Genomic DNA, 17,164 nt, shown 5'->3' on the forward strand with positions numbered 1-17,164 from the left:
GGCCTGTGTGGCTCAGAGACTGGAAGTTGCTTCTTTCTCCCTGTCTCTTTCAGTTGCAACTTCATTGACATGTAATTCATGTACCATACAATTCAGTGGTTTGAGGATAGTCACAGGGTTGTACAATCTTCCTCGCAATTTCAGAACATTTTCTTCACCCCCACAAACCCCCTTACCATTAGCAGTCACTCCTCATTCCCAGTGCCTGGGTGCTCACTAAATTAATAGATTTGCTTACTCTGGACTTTGTTTTTTGAGACAGAGTTTCACTCTTGTTGCCCAGGCTTAAGTGCACTGGTGCAATCTTGGCTCACTGCAACCTCTGCCTCCCAGGTTCAAGCAATTTTCCTGCCTCAGCCTCCCGAGTAGCTGGGATTACAGGTGTCCATCACCACACCTGGCTAATTTTTGTATTTTTCTTAGAGACGGGGTTTCACCATGTTGGCCAGGCTGATCTCGAACTCCTGACCTCAAGTGATTCACCTGCCTTGGCCTCCCAAAGTGCTAGGATTACAGGCCAGTTTTTTTTTTTTTTTTTTAAGACAGGCTCTTGCTCTATCATCCAGGTGGCTGGAATACAGTGGCGCTTTCTCTGCCCATTGCAACCTCTACCTCCCCAGCTCAAGCAATCTTCCCACCTCAGCCTCCTGAGTAGCTGGGACTACAGGTGTATTCCACCACACTTGGCTAATTTTTGCATTTTTTTGTAGCGATGAAATTTTGCCATGTTGCCCAGGCTGGTATAGTCTGGACATTTTCTACAGATGGAAACATCTAATGTTTAGTCTTTTATGACGGGCTCTTTTCTCTCAGCGCGTTTTCAAGGCTCATCCGTGCAGCACGTCTCAGTGACTTCCTCCGCCGTATTGCTGAATAACATTCCAGAACAGAATGTTTCTGCTCTCAGATGGTCCCTTTAAGTTTTTCTCAGGTGAGAAAATTTCCCCAGCTCCTGGACAGAAACATGAATGATTTGTTTCCCACGCAGTCTATGTCTTATGGTCATTTTGAATTAGTAATGAGAATGCATCCAATTGAGGGTATTAATCAACACTTCGTCTTGTTTTAAAATGCAGGTTTATTATTATTGGGGTAGGGTAAGGCCAACAGATCCCATGACTGTCACTGAGAAGAGAGTTGGTTACTCACAGTTCCCAGGAGGAGGGAGTGTCCCACTGCCACGCAGGGCCACACGGGGAGCACCAAGGTGAGCTGGGAGGCAGAGCAAGCAGAGAAGAGTGTAGGCAAGAGGCTTTACTGCAGTTTCTGCTGGAGGGAACGGATGAAGCCAGGTAAGCAGGTCTAGGGTTGACTGGTTTGAGCAATTTCAGGGGGTCCTGGGGACAGGGGTCACCCCTGGTGTCCTGCTACCTGGACCTTGGGGCATTAGTGGCCTACAGTATAAAGCCCCATAAAGGAGCTGGCTAGGGAAATGGGTTGTGGATTGATCGGTTTGCATGTAAAATACATACTCAAAGGTGAGTGGAATCTTTTTTTCTTTTTGGAGATGGAGCCTTGCTCTCGCTCTGTTGCCCAGGTTGGAGTGCCGGTGGTATGATCTTGGTTCACTGCGACCTCTGCCTCCCAGGCTCAAGCTATTCTCCTGCCTCAGCCTCCCGAGTAGCTGGGATTACAGTCATGTGCCACCACACCCAGTTAATTTTTGTATTTTTAGTAGAGATGGGGTTTTGCCGTGTTGGCCAGGCTGGTCTTGAACTTCTGGCCTCAAGTGATCTACCCATCTCTGCCTCCTAAAGTGCTGAGATTACAGGTGTGAGCCACCTCACTTGGGCTTTTTTTTTTTTTAAACTATCTAGGAATTGGCTATCCTTGGGAGGGACAGTCTCTTCAAGGTCAGCAAGACCCCAAGAAGTCAAAGCACCAAAAATACAGACTAAAGTGACACGATCACTCTATCACTCGAAGGTAAGAATGCTCTCCATACTCAGGCCTATAGTTGGCAGCCATCTTCCTCAAGGAGGGGTGATTTCCGCTTCTTCCCTCCCCACCTCTCCCCGACTTGCAAGCTGTTGCTGGAGACCCCCACCAGGGTTAAGTGGCTGAAGGCAGGATAATGGTGCAGACCTGTGTGTACCTGCAGCAGTAGGGTACTGTCAGTGTGCCCCACAATCCTGGTCTGGCCCTGGTGACCACTTTTTATGACCCTTACTCTCCTAGCTGTCTCATGAGCAGAACTGAGCGTGGCCCACGTCTGGTCACAGGGGACACGAACATGCCCCTGAATCCCGGGTGAGAGTGAGGCTCTAGACCATGGTGCCTCCCACCTCAGAACCTGAAGCAGCTCTCCGCCTGCCCCCACGGAGGCCCACTCTCTGCAGACTGGAAGCAGGGGAGGTACACCCCATCCAGGCTCCGAGGCTTCAGCACAGCTTTCTCCCAAGGCTTCCCCTCGAGTCCTGCCTCATTCCCCACTCCACTCCAGTTCTACGTCCGGATCTAGCTGAGGGTTGACGCTTCCTTAGTAGGTCTGTGTAGGAGAGGCTGTGGGTCACACCGACTTGGCCACCTAAGGGTCACGATGGCGAAGCATCCTCTGAAACCGAGGCCTGAGGAGGTCTGTTTTAACACCCTACTGAACAGGCAGTGCGATCATGCAACTGCTCAGGCCTTCCTCTTTTCCTATGGTCTGGATATTAGGGGCTTCATGGTTCACAGAGCTGAGGTCCCCTTTTCAGAGTAGAAGAGATTCATAAGCTAGCAAGATAACATTTTCCGTGAATTTATGGGAAGGTGTTGATTTCCAGGTTAACATGTTTGCCCATCCAGAGCTGCCTGGAGGGGCCCAGAGCTTCTCACGTGGGGACCGCCTCCCCTGACTTCCTTCTCCGTCAGGTTAGTTACTGAAAATACCTTACACATTTAAGGAAAGCCCCAGGGGCTGGAGGTAGCGGCGTGGTGAGGGGCAGGTGGTTTGGAGGGGTCTCTGGGGTCAGAATTCCTGGGTGAACTGAATTTATTAGCCGGGGATTTTATCTGTGTATCCATAAGAATCACGAATACCCATCTGATTCAGCCTAGGTTGGAAACCCGGGTTTAATTTCACAGCGGCACATCTCCCTGTGCCCTCCCAGCCGCTGAGCAGTCGAAGGGAGGAAAAATAAGAGGATTTAGCACGAAAGCTTCAAAGATTTGCAGACTCTGGTAAGATATTTTTCCAAATAGTCCTTCACTTTTTGGAAGATTTTATGACTTTTGTTGTCCAAACAGTAAAATAAAATTCAAGCATTTGATGTTTCTGAAAACCAGCTCCAGGCAGAACCTTGAATGCATCTCAAGTTATGATCGCAGAAGCCACGAGCTCCTGCTGAGGCTGAGGTTCTGAAGGGCATTTCGTGATAAATTTATCAAAGCCACAGGAGCCAAATCTTTATAAATAATTCCAGCATCCTTCATTACTCACTATTTGCCATTGGCCCATTGGTGGTGATTAGTTTTCACAGAAAGGAGAGGCTTCCCGTTTACAGAGTTGCATTCATAGCACTTTTATTTTTTATGAATCTTTGATTTTCTCAGTCTCCAGATTAATTTTTGCAATGTCGGATTTTTTTTTTAAATTTATGAAAATCCTGTAAAACAGCAGTGTTGCAACTGAATCTAAGGATTTATCTATCCATTCTGGCATCCTCTCCTAATGAAATGAGCCCCCACTGTTTGCTGGGTGGTGTGTAGAAAGAGGAGGTGAAATCCATGCCGACATATCTCTGAGCTGGAGAAATTCACAGAGGTAGAAACAGAGCTCAAGGGGAGAACACCATCACAGAGGCCATGAAAGCAGGTGAAGAGTAAAAGGAAAGACAGCTGGGTTTGGAAGATGTGCAGAAATTAGACAAATGAAGGAAGAAGACAGGCTCTTTCAGGCAGAGGGAACAGGGTGTGTGATGGCATGCAGGTCTGAATCAGCGTGGAGGGTTGAGAGCAGAGAGGATGGTTCTCACCACTGCCGGATCCCGAGGAGGCAGCGCGGCCTCAGAGAGCGGAGGGCTGTGCAGTGTGCCCAGGCAGAACAGGCTCACTCCCTGCTGTTTTGAGAGTAGAAATAGGCAATCTCTGGCGTGTCTGCCACTTAGAAAACACAAAAAGCTTAAAATGAGTTTTTGCAAATTATAGAATGATATTAATAAAATAACAATGTAGAGAGAAGAAAAGGAGATTATTCTGAGGAAAACAAAAAAGAAAACTTTGTCATGCTGGGTGCACCTGTAGTCCAGCTGCTCAGGAACCCAGGAGTTTGAGTCCAGCCTGAGCCACATAGCAAGACCTCATCTCTTAAAACGAACAAACAAATGAATTTTATTAGACAGTAAAAGAAAAGTAGGCAAAATAACAATTTCTTGAGTTTGTCTTGGACAATGTATATATATGTGCATATATATGTATACAATATATAAACATATATATACACACACACACACACACAAACACAGTAGTTTGTGTTTTTAAAATTGAGGTATAAGTCACGTACAGTAAAATTTATAAATCTGAAGCTTGATGAATTCTCACACGTGCACACACCAAGACACAGAACATTTCCATCGTGTGAGAATGCTTCCTCGTGCCCCTTTCCAGGCAATCCTCCTAGTCCAGACGTAACCACCATTCTGACTTCTATCCCCATAGATTACTTTTTCCTGTTCTTGAGCTCCCTACAAATGGAATTATTCAATACGTGTTATTTTGTGTGTTTATTCTTTTGCTCAGCACGCTTGTGAGACTCACCTATCTTTTTGCATACTCAGTAGTTTGGCCTTTTTTATTGCTGTATAGTATTCCACAGTATAAAAATACCACAGTCTGTTTAACCGTTCTCCTGTTGATGGACATTTGGGTTGTTTATGGTTTTTGGCTATTGTGAATAAGTTTGTTATGAATATTTTCATACTTTTTTGGACATGCACTCATTTCTCTTACATGTCTGCCTAAGATACTTAAGGCAGTGGAGGGTCAGACTAAAGTCATTGTGCCAGTTTATACTTCCACTGGCAGGGTATGAGAGTGAATTCTATTTTTAAGAATAATAATTCAGCATCAAGTAAGTATGCCCGGACACTTGCATTTTTGGAAGACTTACCAAATGAGCATAGGGCTGAAAGTCAGAGTCCCTGAGCCTAAAGTTTAAGCCCTGCCTCTCAGCCCTGAATGTTGTGCCGATTACCTCATTTTTCCATGTCCTGGTTTGTCTCTAATGTAAGTGGTTTGGGTCTGATCTCTAAAGTTAGCAAAATTCTGTGGGTGGCAGTATGACAGTTAAAAGTTATCTCAGGTTCCCTCTGTATTTCCTTTCTTGATCTCTGATTCTCATACCCAGCTTGGCCAGAAAGACCCTACATCATTCCTTGCCTCAGGGAAGGGAAGACAGAACAAAAGGTAAGTAAGATGGACTCCTGGCTTTTGATTTCCACAAGCCACACCTTTGTCAGGGAGTGGGAAGAACTCGGGGCTGAGTAATTTGAAAGGCTACAGGATGAATAAAAGTAAAGTTTTCATTTTCCTGCTCTGTCCAGCCTTGCCCTTCAACCTGAAAAGATTCACTGAGTGGGGTATGAATAGAGAGGAGAGGAAGAAAAGAGCCAGTGATGTCCCTGAGAAAGGGTGGCAGCCGCTGGAAACAACCACCATTTTGTTGTGTTTCACAGTTTTGTGGGCTGGGAATTCAGGCAGGGCTCAGTTGGGTGATTCTTCTGTTCCATGTGGCATTAACTGGGGCTACTCAGCAGTATTGTTTCACAGTTTTGTGGGCTGGGAATTCAGGCAGGGCTCAGTTGGGTGATTCTTCTGTTCCATGTGGCATAAACTGAGGCTCATCAGCAGTATTCAGCTGGAGGATGGCTCATCCAGGGTGGCTTCTCTCTCACATAGCAGTGTGGCTGGAAGGCTCAGCTAGGGACTCATGACTGGTGTCCCCTACACGTGGCTTCCCCAGTAGTGGGGAACTCAGGGTGGTTGGCTTCTTATGTGTGGCTCAGTGCTTCCACAAAAACTGTTTCAGGAGTCAGGAAACTGCTGGATTCTTAAGGCCTGGGTCTGGCAGTAGATACAAGGTCACAGTTACGGTATTACTTTTGCTGTGCTTTACTGTTCACAGCAGTCACAAAGTCCACATGCATTCAAGAGGAGGAGACATAAATCATACCTCTTGAGAGGAGGAATGTAAAAAACACGTAGGTAATAGCTGCTCTTGCCACAGGGGAGAATGGGTGTGTGAGATGATGCACATGTTAATTTCTCCCAGTATAACAACCATTACACTACCTATGTATCTAATAACATCATGTTGTATAGCTCAAGTATCACAATAAAATGTGTTTATAAAAAGGATTGTCGCCGTGATAATCTACCACAAGGGGTAGAAGCTCTCTTCCCTTCCCCCTTCCCTAGACCAAGCCCTGGTGAGGAGGAAGAACACAGGACTTCCTGAATCAGCTTGTAAGGTATAAGAGCAGATGGGTGCCACTTCTGGGGTTGTTCATGGGGAAATAGACTTTGAGAAGCGATGGCTGTGCGATGTGCACAGAAAAATGGGGTTTAGACAGAGGAGTCCTTTGAGCCTCAGCATGGTGTGGGAACAGAGGAGTTGCTCCCATACGTCCAGGACCATGGAAGACACACATGAAGACTTGGTCTCAAAAGCCTGGCTGAGAGCATCAGATGGGAGGCTGGCGTCTCAGCCAAGCCCTTGCAGGTGGATGACAGCAAGAAACTGCATCATTACTCCCCTCACCGCCACCGGCACAGCCTCACTTTGATGCCTCGGATTTATGAAGGGCCTGGGAAATTGGCAGAGCCCAGGAGAGCAGAACGTTGGGTTCCCTGGGCAGCAGATTCTGAGATAGAGATTAGCCTGCAGGATGTTCTTTCGGATGTGCTCTTGGGATTAACTCCTGTGGTGGGAAGGAGACAGAAGCTGGACCGAGCAGAGGGAAAAGCTGAGCTGCAGTGCATTCTCAACAGAGACCTCAGTCAACCCCACAGGCAGCTCCGGAGCCGGGGTGGACCTTCAGAGTCGTCCTGAACTGGAGGACGACAACACCCCTTCCTTGCTCAGGACTTGGTTGCAGCCACAGGGAAAGGGAGCATGACCTTAAGTGAGGAAGCTCCCTTCAGCTCAACCAATCCCCAGAAAGGGGCTGACAGCTGAGGGCTGACGCCAGTAGCACTCCCAGCAGTCAGGGATAAAGTTTCTTTATTCTTAAAGAGAGATCTGGAAGCACATTCCAGCATCTACCACAGGACTTATAAAAATTATAATGAGCCATAAAATGATGAAGAAAGTTACATTTCTTGCCACCTACATTTGTGAGCTGTGATTCATGCCTCCAACATGTGAATTCTGTAAGTTCCAGAACAAGAACCATATGAGCTGTTATTCTGACATAACAAGGCTGGTGATCTCTGCACCTTTTAGAAAGAGGGAAGCCCCTCATCCTCCTGCTCCTTCCCCATGTCTGTCTCAGCTCCAGAGCTGCCTGTGGGGTTGGCTGAGGTCTCCTCTGAGAATGCACTGCAGCCCAGTTTCCCTGCTTCCGTCCCCTCCCCTCCACCAGAGTGGATCCCAAGAGCACCTCCTAACGAACAGCCTGCAGGCGAATCTCTATTTGTCTATAAACTACCAAGTGTCATGTGCAGGCTGGGGGTGTTTTTATGTTTTCTCCAGTGGAAGGCTAGAGAGGACAAGACAAGAACTCCTTATTTCTTGGTTTTCCTAGAGCCCTGAATCAAACAGGAGAGGGATGAGGAGGCTGGGAACACGACCGCCTTAGGCTGTGCATGAGCCCTTTTGCCAGGGTTCATGTCTCTGAGACACAAGATGTTCATCTGATGCTAGTGGCTACTTAAAATTAAATAATGTGTTGCATCTTCGACCCTTTTACATCTTCAAAACGGGGCTGACTGGTTGTGAGCAGAAAAGACAGAAAATAAGCAGGTCAGAAAGCTGAACCAGGCGGTAACATTGTGGAAGCAGAAACTCCCAGGTCCCTCAGACAGAAACTGTGGGGATCCCTACCCAGCAATGCAAAGGAAGGACGTCCTCCTGAGGGGGTCTTCATTCATTTGGGCTGCGGTAACAAAGTACCATAGACGGAGTGGCTAATAAGTAACAGAAATGTGTTCCTCACGGTTCTGGGCGTTGCAAGTCCGAGATCGGGGGGGCCGCGTGGTCGGTTCCGCGGTGACTCTTCCCAGTTGCAGACGGGCAGCTTCTCATTGTGTCCTCACTTGGTGAAAAGAGGGCAGAGCGTCCTCGAAGGCTTTTTCCATAAGGGCACTAATTCCGTTCATGGAGCCTCCACCCTCATGAGCGAATCACCTCCCAAAGCCCCACCTTTTCATATCATCACATTGGGAGTTAGGATTCAACATGTAAATGTGGGAGAGGGGCCGTGGGTCTGTCTGTGCTGCTCAGTAGCGCCTTCTGTGATGATGACGATATTCTGTTCTGTCCCACGTGGTGGCCACTGGACGCCTGAAGCGTGGCTGCTGTGGCTGAAGTGCTGAATCTTCAATTTCGTTTAATTTGGCTGACTGTCGTGGCCAGCTGGGTCGAGGGGTCTTGCTCTCTAAGCCTGGTCTGCGGAGCCTGAGAAAAATGCAGATGCTTAGGTCCCTCTTCAGACCTGTGACTTAGCATCTGCGTCTTAGCAAGAGTCCCCAGGGGATTTGTGTCTAACTAAAGGTGAATTTTAAGGCTCCCTCCCCCCAGAAAGCCTTACGTTCTTTCATCCTATGATCCGTTATGGAGGAGAGTGAACAGAGGCTGGAAAAGGAATGGCAAGATTCTAGATTTCAGAGGACAGAAGGGACTCAGACACAGTGAGGTGAAGGGATGCTCTGTGGAGGGGCGGGGTGAGAGCAGCCTCTGCTGGAGCCAGCCCAGGAGAACAGCGGGATCTGCTGGGAACACCTTGCCCTGCTTGGTCTACGGTCGGCGGGCTCTGCTCAGAATCCTCCTGGGCGACTGCCCTGCAGCCCTTTGAGATGGTGGAGAAAGCCTGAAAAACCACCCCCTCTTTGCCCCCCATCTTGTCAAATTCAGAATCCTCCCAACCGACTGGAAAATGTCTGTTGTGCTCTTCTCTGGGGCCAAATACATTTTACTTTATCTTTTGTGTCTCAGATGGATCCTTTTCCTTTTTCCTCTCCCCATCCTCCACCCTATTTCTACTTTAGTTCTGGCTGTCAAGGCTTTTATTTCAGCCCATTCCTACTTGTTTTAATTGCTACATCGGTTTCTTGAGAAAACCCAGAGTTACTGTGATTTCTGCCTGCCCCCACCTCCCCCACTAGCTTTGATGTCTGTCTTGTTAAACAAGCTTTCCTCGGCTTCATTCTTTCCCTTGGGGCTGGATGCTTGTTTCTGTCTCCACATGGCCGTTATTTTCACTTTCCTACATTCTTACTCATCTGTAAGAGCCATTGAATCCCGGGCAATCACACTTGCCCACAGCAGAAGAAATGCCAACATCCCTGTGCTCTAGTGTTCTCTTTGAGGCTGCCACGGATTTTTGGAAGAAAAGTTTGTGAATATGTCTTATCTCTCCAGGACCTCTCTGTTAGCAAAACAGCAAGACTTCCTGCTGCTCAAGCTGGAAGTCCTTTCCCTTCTCCAGGGGAAGCCACACAGTGTATAGTGCAGGGCTGCTCAGCAAGGGCTGTGAATGAGACATTCAATTCCGCCCCATGTGTTCAGCAAGCATCCACTCATGTATTCAACATGGCAATCCTTGTGTGCCTGCTGGGGGCCACAGAGAAGGCTGAGCCACCGTCTGGGCCCCTAAAAGCTCACAATTAATTGCAATACCTCCAGGCTGATGCCACACAGAAGTGGGAGCCGGGGAGCCCAGTGGAGGGGGAGGTCTTCACAAGAGAGGAGGAGTGGAGAAGTGAACCCTGCCCCTGCTCCTCACCCACCTCAATCTGAAGACAGGAAGAAGCCACGTGGCTACAGCACTCTGCATTCTCCAGGTGATGTTTGTGGTCTGGAGCTCGGTGGGAGCTGGAGGACAGGGTCAGGAAGATCAGACCATTCTGTAGGGAGGAGTGTAGAAGGGACTGGAGCAGGGGGCACTGTGGGCAGCACTGATGGGCAGATGGCAGGGAGCAGACATTTCCTCTCTTGCTCCTGTTCCCCACAGGCTGGCAGGCAGATGGGCACCACTGTGTGTCCTAGATCCCATGTAAATACTTTGCTCCACAGTTTGGGGGAAATCGATCATTCCATGAATTCATTTTCTGGGCCCTGATTTGGATCTATGCCTTGTAGATTCTGAGTGATAGATAATTGGTCATTTCTCTTCTTCTCTCTCTCCCCATGTATATTGCTGCATTTTGTAGGCTCTCCCAATAGTTTCCAAGCCCTGGGCTCAGACTAGGCTGGCTGAACCTGGAGGGAATTTGAGACAATACGGGTAATCCTGCCCTCCCTCAGCAATACTATGTCATTAGGGTGGTGTGTGTGTGTGTGTGTGTGTATGCGCACTTGAGCTCATGCACTGCTGTGTGTGTATGTGCACTTGAGCTCATGCATGGTGTGTGTGTGTGTGTACGCGCACTTGAGCTCATGCACTGGTGTGTGTGTACGCGCACTTGAGCTCATGCATGGTGTGTGTATGTGTGTGTATGTGTACGCGCACTTGAGCTCATGCATGGTGTGTGTATGTGTGTGTGTGTACGCGCACTTGAGCTCATGCACTGGTGTGTGTGTGTGTGTACGCGCACTTGAGCTCATGCACTGGTGTGTGTGTGTGTACGCGCACTTGAGCTCATGCACTGGTGTGTGTGTACGCGCACTTGAGCTCATGCATGGTGTGTGTATGTGTGTGTGTGTGTACGCGCACTTGAGCTCATGCATGGCGTGTGTATGTGTGTGTGTACGCACACTTGAGCTCATGCACTGGTGTGTGTGTGTGTATGCGCACTTGAGCTCATGCACTGGTGTGTGTGTGTGTGCACACTTGAGCTCATGCACTGGTGTGTGTGTGTGCACACTTGAGCTCATGCACTGGTGTGTGTGTGTGTGTGTGTACGCGCACTTGAGCTCATGCACTGGAATATTTGTTTGTAAGAAGCTCCCAAATGATTCTGCAGCCATAGGACTAGACCCAGAAGAGCTGTGTTGTTTCACACTCCTGGTAATTCCACTCTCATTTCTTTTAGAGTCTAAGCAGCCTCAACCCATGTGCTCATGGCTGAGTCATGAAACCTAGATGGGTTTTGCTGTCTGGAAGAAGAGTGGATACTTATTGAACATCCACTGTGGCCAGCCACAGAGGGCAAGCCTGAGGCGCTCTAGTGGGCTGCGGTTGGGCTCCATGGAGAACTCTGGTTTTGCTGAGTGGGACAGGAAGCTGAGGGAGTGGGTGCCCTGTACTGTGCGGGGAGGGTCAGGATGTCCAGTGGGAGCACTTGAATACATTTGGCTTTCTAACCCGGCTCCTGATCCTGTTCCCAAATCTTCAGTAGAACCTACTTTACTCACCAGTGCTTGGGAGGTTTTTCAACTTTTAAGTAGGTAGTATTTCAAACACATACAAAATTTGGAGAACAAAACTGTCTACCCACATGTATTACACACTGACCATGTTCAGTGATAGCTCATCTCAATGCGCCCCCCAGTGCCCTCCCAGAGTATTCTGCAGCAAATCCCGGAAAGTGTTTAATTTTATTCATAAACATTTCAGTGTGTATCTAAAAGGATAAATATTTCTCTTTAGAAACGTAAGCACAATACCATCGCTGCAATTTATTTATTTATTTATTGAGACGAAGTCTTACTCTGTCACTCAAGCTGGAGGGCAAGGGCACCACTCCGCTCACTGCAACCTCCACCTCCTGGATTCAGGTGATTCTCTCATCTCAGCCTTCTGAATATCTGGTATTACAGGCGTGCACCACCACGTCCAGGTAATTTTTGTATTTTTAGTAGAGACGGGGTTTCACCATGTTGGCCAGGTTGGTCTCAAACTCCTGACCTTAAATCATCCTCCTGCCTCAGCCTCCCAAAGTGCTGGAGTGACAGGCATGAGCCATCGAAACTCACCAGCCATTACTTCATTTAAATTTAATAATCCCTTATTATATACAGTCAGTATTCATATTTCTCAGATTACCTCAAATTTATTTTATAGTTGGTTCATTTCAATTAAGAGCCAAATAAGGTCCATAAATTTTAATCAGTTGATACATTACTTTTATATCAACTGATTAAAATTTAAAATTAGATTTTAAATGTTCCCTTTCAATCTCTCTCTTTTTTATTTTTTTATTATACTTTAAGTTCTGGGGCGCATGTGCAGATTGTGCAGGATTGTTACACAGGTATACACGTGCCATGGTGGTTTCCTGCCTCCATCCCCCCTTCACCTACATTAGGTATTTCTCCTAATGCTGTCCCTCCCCAACCTCCCCACCCCCTGCAATCACTTCCTTAGCCCCCCACCCCACAACAGACCCCACTGTGTGATGTTCCCCTCCCCGTGTCCATGTGTTCTCATTGTTCAACACCCACTTATGACTGAGAACATGCGGTGTGTGGTTTTCTGTTCTTGTGTCAGTTTGCTGAGAATGATGGTTTCCAGCTTCATCCATGTCCCTGCAAAGGACATGAACTCATACTTTTTCTGGCTGCATAGTATTCCATGGTATATATGTGCCACATCTTCTTTATCTATCACTGATGGACACTTGGGTTGGTTCCGAGTCTTCGCTATTGAAAGCCGTGCCACTCAATCTCTTTTTCTCTCTCTTTTTTAAAAAAATTCATATGTTGAAGAAACTAGGCTGTTCACCTATAGAATCTGCCATGGTCTGGATATTGTTGGTTGCATCTCTGTGGTGAAATAAAACAAGTTCCTCTGCCCCCTGCATTGCTTTTGAAAATTGGTGGTTTGATAGAGGCTTGACCAGATTCTGGCTCAGTGTTTCTCGGCAGGACCACTCACGGGCGTGCTTCCGTCAGAGGCACACGCTGTCCAGCACTGTTTTGGGGATGTGAGCAGCCACTGATGCTCAGTGCCCAAATCCACTTGTTCATTAGAAGTTGCAAACTGGTGATGTTCTCATTCCATCATTGCTTCTTCATTTATTTGCAAACATTCTTCTATAAAGGGAAATTCCCCTCAACTCTTTAGTTACCTGAGTAACAGCGTGTACAGGGTAAGCATGATGCATGTTCTTGTCTTTTCCTGTGCTAACATTCAAAGCAAGAATTCGATTCCGCAGGACTTTGGGAGTTGTGTTTGTGAATGTCAAAGAGCTGAGCCTGACCTTGGCGGGAGGATGGAGGGTGGGGCTCTCAAATTCCCTTAATACCTTGTAGGAGAGGTGCTAGTGAGCCCATTTTTCTTTTCTTTTTTTCTTTTTTTTTTTTTTTTTTGAGACAGGGTCTAACTCTGTCGCCCAGGCTGGAGTGCAGTGGCACAATCTTGGCTCGCTGCAACCTTCACCTCCTGGGTTCAAGCAGTTCTCCCACCTCAGCCTCACCATATTGGCCAGGCTAGCACCCTTTTTTTTCTAAATGGGGAAATGAAGACCTGGAGGTGGCATGAGTTAATAAGTGGAGGAGCCTGGATTTGATTTCATGTCTGCCTTGCTGCAGAGACCACACGCCACTGTGTGGCACAGCCCTTTTCTTGGGGCTGGAGGGAGTCCCCCAAATCCTGGAATCTGGCTGGCAGAAGCTTCTTCCTTCTCTGGCTTCCCAGAAATCAATAATCTGTAGTCTGAAAAAATGACATATGTATCTCTGAGGCCTAAGAATACTCTTAATTAAAATTGCATTTTTAATCACAGTTATAACATTGAATTGTTTGATTTCAGAATACTTGCATTGTTAAGTAATTTCTGAGAGTTAAACCTCCAGCTAGGCTACTTTAATCAGATTTATATGAGTCACTTATTGCAGTGTGATACAATCGCGTCATGACTTGCAATCCTGTGGTGCATAATAAATGTAATTGGCACATGTGAGTGAAGGAAGCTTGTATTGAAAGGGACTTATTTATAATGCAGTTTGGGGATTAACTATAGGAATGAAGGGATTTGCTGAAAGTGGAAGGCTAATTTCAGGTCATAAAGAACATTTTTATAGCAACACCACGTGTTTAATTGGCAGTCGCATGAAGAACTATCAAAACATCCAGCAAATGAATGCATTAAAACTATCTATCAGGGTGGTTTCTGTTACAAGGCTGGTTTGGGCTCACAGGTTCCATTTGCTAAATTGTCCAGGGATAGAACTGGCTGGACTGTAGGGCTCAAAAGCTGTGTTCAGGACCTGCTTTCTCTCTTCATTTCCGGCCCCTGCTTACTTTGTGCTGAATCCGTTTTCACAAAGACTCCCCTCTGTGGTCCCAAGATGGCAACTGCCAGCTTCTAGATTTTGCAACTTCTTGGTTGATATTAATAAAAGGTAAAGGCCTTAGTTTAATTTTCATTGAGGCTTATAGGTCCTGAATGGACCAAGGGTCATGTGCTTGTCCCTGAGCCAATGGCTGCAGCCAGGGAAATGGGCTGCACTGATTGGCCCAGCCCTAGATCACATGCTCCAACCTTGGGTCCAGTGAGCAGACCCTGATGGGAAAAAGGGCGGGGCTATCAGGAGGGTGAATGAAAGCTGAGAACAGAACCGGCCAATTCAGCCTTACCTAGGAAATTCTGAGATGGGTTCAGGGATCCAGGGGTCTGTGGGTTCCCTGAAATTGCAGGTACAAGTTTGTGTTAATATCCGTTTTCCAGGGAGCAGAACCATGCATTGATTAGATTGTCACAAGCATCCATGACCCAAAAGAGTTAGCTATTCTGAGATGGTGGTGGATAATGAACCGGGCTGGATTGCTTTTTAAAACAGACTTCATATTTGAACCACCTATTGCAATTCTTTCCATGGAAGATGCAGCATTTGCTCTTTAGCTGACTTCCATCAAATAAGGATGGACCCACGGGGATTATCAGAGATAGAAAATACTGATAAGAATTTTGTTTATGTTATTTCTTCAGGTTCTAGAAATTTCCGTTTTCTCCCAGGAAAGCCCTTATGGCTGGGCCGTAGTGTGACGCAGGTGGCCAACTCTTCGGATGAAACAATATCTAAGGAACATAACAGGCCTTGTCAAGGTCGGAGCTTGCGACCTAAGGCTGGCCGATCAGCACAGCCCCCACCCCCGGCTGCAGTGGTTGGCTCTGGGACAGATTTGTGAAGTCAGAAACTCTGGGGGTGGGACCCAGAAATCCATGTTTTCACAAGCCCTCCCCTAACCCTATTCGGCACCCCAGTTTGATAACTGCTGCTCTAAGAGTCCATAAAGTGTGGCATGCCTCTTCCAGTGTTATTTAGGCTTTCGCTGTATCCACAGAGGCAAACTCATGCCCTCGCTGGGGAGCCGGCTGCCACCTGCTCTCCTCAGAGCCTGCCTCAGTGGCCCTGTTTGCCCAGGGATGGAGATCTGCTCATTCAGGATGAGCAGAGGCCCTTTGGGAATTATTTCCTTGTGTTAATTCCAAAGCCTCACACAGGCTGATATTTTTCTGCTAATCCCAGGCCAGGGCCCAGCTTGTGCACTGTTGACCCCAGATAATGTCGTCTCCTGGCCGATGCGGTGGCGGATCAGCAAACACTGGGCGGCCGGCAGAATCCCCGACTTCCTGAATGTCTGCAATCACAGATTCATTCATTGATGTTTAAACGCATGGAGACCTACCCCCATTGCCCTTTGCGTTCGCCAGGAGATGAGGTTATCCATGAGCGATCATTGTAAATAACCAACCCGTATTTCCCCTCCAAACCTGCACTTTGGATTTTAATCAGGTTCAAAGCCTGCCTGGCATTTTGCTTATTTTCCTTATCTGTATGACTGAAAGGCTAGCCCAGGGAAGTTGAGACTTTAGTGTGTGTGCCAATCACCCAGGGATCTTGTTAAATGCAGATTCCGATTCAGTAAATCTGGGATGGGGCCTGGGATTCTACATTTCTAACGAGCTCCCAGGTGATGCCAGTGCTCCTCCAAGTTGGCATGTCCTCTAGCAAAGGGCTAGGCCGACGGCTTTCCACCCTGGCTGCACACTGGAGTTATCTGGGGGTTGTGGAAATACTGATGTCTGGGTCCCACTCGCAGATGTTCATTCAGATCTAGCTGGTTCAGGGCGTGACTCCCCAGGTGACTCTGATGGACACTCAGGGTTGAGAACTGCTGGGCTGATCTGCTCAGCCTTCAGCCTTCGCCTGAAGCTCCTGCTCAGCCTGGCAGTGCGGCCCGCTCACGCCCCCTCTGCGCTGCACCCCTGGGTGCTCTTCTTCCTTGTCCTTGGTGTTCATGGAGAGCTTGTGGTGGATCAGACTTTCCATACAACCTGATGAGCTCAGCCCCACCTTTCAGCCCCACTTTGCATATGGGGACACTGAGGTTTGGAGAGTTTCTTGTCCCAGGTCACACAGCAATTAGGAAGCAGCATCAGGACCCAGCCAGATCTCTGTCTCTGGAGCATAAAAGCAGCAGAGCGTGTGTTTAAAAGGATGCCCTCTGAAGGAGCCCCTATTTACTAGCTGTGTGACCTTGGGTCTTCCTCTGTAAAATGAGGGGTGGCACAGGCATCTACTTCTCAGGACTGTCAGGAGCATACAGTGAAATGGCTGCTGTAAACCAGGGCCCAGGGCCTGGCCAGCAGGATGGATTTTGCTGTCTCAAAGCCCCATGGCTTCTCCGTGGTACGTCCTACGGGCGCGTCTTCTTTGGCGCTGGAGAGAAAGGTACTGGTAGAAGATGGGTGTTTTTCTTTCTTTTTTGATTCATGGTTTCAAATGTGCTTCCTTTGCCCCATGGGGCCTTGCAGTGGGAGGTGGTGGACAACCCAGGGTTGGTCACTTGATAGAATTTATACTTTGGTCACTGGAAGATAATCATATTATAAACAGAAGTGTCATATACAAATAAGTAATTACCCAGTTGGAGTCATTCATTCATTTATTCATTGCCTTCTGTTTGCTTAGACCCCATGAGTGACTGAAGGCCAGGCTTGCTCAGCTGCTTATTTTCCCCATGGCAGTGGTGGGAGCGGTGGTGGGGGGGGGCGCTCTCTCTCAGGTGCATCTCATGTATTCACGTAACTCCTTTTAGAGGCTCCACAATCAAGACATTCTCATTTTTAAGGTGCA

At 47.6% G+C, this 17,164-nt stretch overlaps 1 long non-coding RNA gene across 2 annotated transcripts in view; it reads left to right on the plus strand.

Moving 5' to 3' along the window:
* Positions 1–621: 621 nt before the first annotated feature.
* The window catches only part of LOC105722550 (uncharacterized), a 32,539-nt gene continuing 15,996 nt past the window's right edge, over positions 622–17,164 (plus strand). Inside the window, exons 1-6 of one of the 2 annotated variants that reach the window (XR_001108602.2) lie at positions 622–931; positions 1,077–1,292; positions 1,818–1,926; positions 2,766–2,853; positions 3,035–3,162; positions 5,327–5,385. This is a non-coding gene — a long non-coding RNA (uncharacterized LOC105722550). Of the gene's footprint in view, positions 1,293–1,817; positions 1,927–2,765; positions 2,854–3,034; positions 3,163–5,326; positions 5,386–17,164 lie in introns of both variants that reach the window. The other variant, XR_001108601.2, reaches the window with a different exon arrangement.

This window comes from Aotus nancymaae, unplaced genomic scaffold, assembly GCF_030222135.1.
Source record: "Aotus nancymaae isolate 86718 unplaced genomic scaffold, 86718_ANA_hifiasm-v0.15.2.pri h1tg000038l, whole genome shotgun sequence".
Classification (NCBI taxonomy): domain Eukaryota; kingdom Metazoa; phylum Chordata; class Mammalia; order Primates; family Aotidae; genus Aotus; species Aotus nancymaae.